Source organism: Fukomys damarensis, unplaced genomic scaffold (genome assembly GCF_012274545.1).
Source record: "Fukomys damarensis isolate Sample0158 unplaced genomic scaffold, DMR_v1.0_HiC HiC_scaffold_28, whole genome shotgun sequence".
Classification (NCBI taxonomy): Eukaryota; Metazoa; Chordata; class Mammalia; order Rodentia; family Bathyergidae; genus Fukomys; species Fukomys damarensis.
The window spans coordinates 15,213,655-15,216,403 of NW_022900940.1; positions in this window are offsets into that span (position 1 = coordinate 15,213,655).

Consider the following 2,749-nt stretch of genomic DNA (forward strand, 5'->3'; position numbering starts at 1 on the left):
CTCCTCCACTCCCCACCTTCAAACACTTTAATTCCATCTTTACATTTTCTCATATTTTTTTCCTTTTCCCTTGTTCCCCTTTCCCTATCCTTCTCACTGTCCCTACACCTTTGGTCCTTTTCTTCCTGTTTCATGTTGCTAATTGTCCCATTAGGATCTTGAGCACTATTTTATTTTTTCACACCAGAGAAACTATTTGGTATTTGCATATGTCTGACTTATTTATTTCACATCACTTTTAAACTAATGCTTCCCACTGCAAGTGATATTTTCTAATTCTTTTGCGTGAATACCTTTAATTGTAAAGAGTTTTATTTTGTGTTTAGTCAAATCAGCAATGACTTTTGAATTCAGTGAGTAAAATTCTTTTTAAAAAAAAAATGTCCAATATCCTTCCCACTTTATTTATTAATGCTATGACTTATGTATGGAATCGTACTTATTTCAGGAACAAATTCTGATTTTACATGGGAAATTATTCTTTAGTGTTCAATCTATTTGCCATATTTTATATGGTTTTCTATTCCTACATGATGTCAAAACATTTTTTTATGAATAAGCCTTAGAATAATATTTAAGATGTTTTCTATATAACTTTATCTTCAATGCTGATTCATATATTTAGTAACATCAATGGACATTTCTACAATGTTTAAAAATAATCTAAGAAGGAAGGTAGCATCTATATTCAAAGATAAATGACGCTATGTTTAAGGAAACATTTCAGATTTATTCTTTAAGATTCATATACAAAGAACAAGGAAGTCACCGGCCTCATCTTCACAACAAGGAAAAGAACTGGATATATGGAAACTCAATGATTTTCCTTAGATTTATCAGAGAAGTGATAACTAGTAGAGAAAACTATTTCCCCAAACCAGAAGAGACAGGAGAATACAAAATAATAAAGCTGAGATAAACTTATTCATAGTGTAAGCCTCTGGCCACTTAAAACAGTCTTTGACACCTGATGGTAGCAGAGTATGGGCCAGTTTCAAAGTTGACCATCTGGGGACCCAGGCTTTATAGGCCAGTCTCACACTTACATGAACTCTACCTCCGGTCATTCCATCCAGTTGTTGTGGCAGTGAAATGAGAAAAATAATGTTCTTCAGACTGAGGGAAATGAAATTTATTTTGAAATATTGTTACTGGATTCCCTTTAGCAAAGGTCTACCTTACAAGAAAACCAAGTCACTCAAGCCTTTTTGGACTTAGGAGAAGGGAAATTATACAACTCCAGCACTTTTTAGCCTGTGGATGAAGCATGATTTTGGATTTTCTGAGTAACAGCAGCACTACAGTAGGTAGACCAGTAAGCTCCAGGCCTTCCCTCTCTCCAGGAAATATTCAAAAAAAAAAAAAAAAAAAAAAAAAAAAACAAAAAGAAAAAATGGCAAAAAAAACCTTTAAGGCCTCAAAAAAAAAAAAAAAAAAAAAAAAAAAAAAAAAAAAAAGAGCAAAAGTGAAAATTGGCTAAAATAACCTTGTAGGCTCTCTGAACAAATGGTCAGAGTCTGTAGTGACCAAGTGAATGCTCAATCAAGTAAAAGTCATGTTCAGAGCAAAATAAAAATTTATGGAGTTTTTACTAGCTATTGTCTCTGCCTCTCTCCCAGGGTGCAGTGTAGTCCAGTATGGGGAAAGCAACAGCCCAGTTTCTGTTTTTCTCTCCTGAGCTGGAAACCCTAGTTGCATTAAATTGCCTATTTAAGGACTGCCTGAGGAACTAGCCTCTGTTTTACCTAACTTGGAGGAGTTTTGTTTTTCTGGGTGGTAGGGGCGAGGATGCATAACTTGTGACTGCGGCTGGAAAAATGAAGCCTGGGAAGTAGCTTTTGAAATATTCATCAGGATAAATGCTCTTTGCATAAAGGGATGTGCATGAGTCTTGTGTGTGTGGGGGGGTGCTGAGGCAGAATATTATGGCTTGTGTCTAAATGTCCCCTCAAAACCTCATGAAGTCAGAGATGGGGCTTCTCAGAGGTCGCTGAAAACAGATTGTGTTATTAATTCGTGGTGTAATGCAAGAATTAAAGCTGCTAGGATTAATGGTGGCTGATCTGTCCACTGATTGGTTGGGCACCACCCTTATCCAGGTAGCCTGGTGACAATAAAAGGGATGAAAAGAGTCTTGTCTTGTTCCTTGCTTACTTTCTTACCTTCTGCCTACCATGAACTGTTTCTTCTCTGCCTTGTCCCCCTGCCTCAGAGCCAGTCATCTATGAACTGAAATCTCTATAAACTGAACTGAGTAGCCTTTCCTCCTTTAACTTTGGGTGTCTGATATTTTGTCTCAGCAATTAGAAAAGTAACTAAGACATCCAGTGAACTTGAAAACTTATCACCACATAAAAACTTGCATGTGAGAACATATATGAGGTTTATTTAAAGTAATTCAAATTTGAAAACAGCCAATATGTTTTTTGCATAGATGACTGAAGGAATAAACTCTCATGTATCTATGTAATGGGAATATTTCTTAGTAATGAAGATCAATTATCAAACAACAAAAGGCAAGGAGCAACCTAAAATATTACCAAGTGAAAGAAGACATCTTTAAAAAGCTATATGGTGTATGATTGCAAATATATGACATTTTGGAAAAAATAAAACTGTAGTGACAGTAAAAAGATCAGTAGTTGACTAGATATGGTGCCACCCACCATAATCCCAGCATTCAGGAAGGCTGAGGCAGAAGGATTGCTAGTTTGAGCCCAGCTTGCACTGTTTAGGGATATTCTGTCTT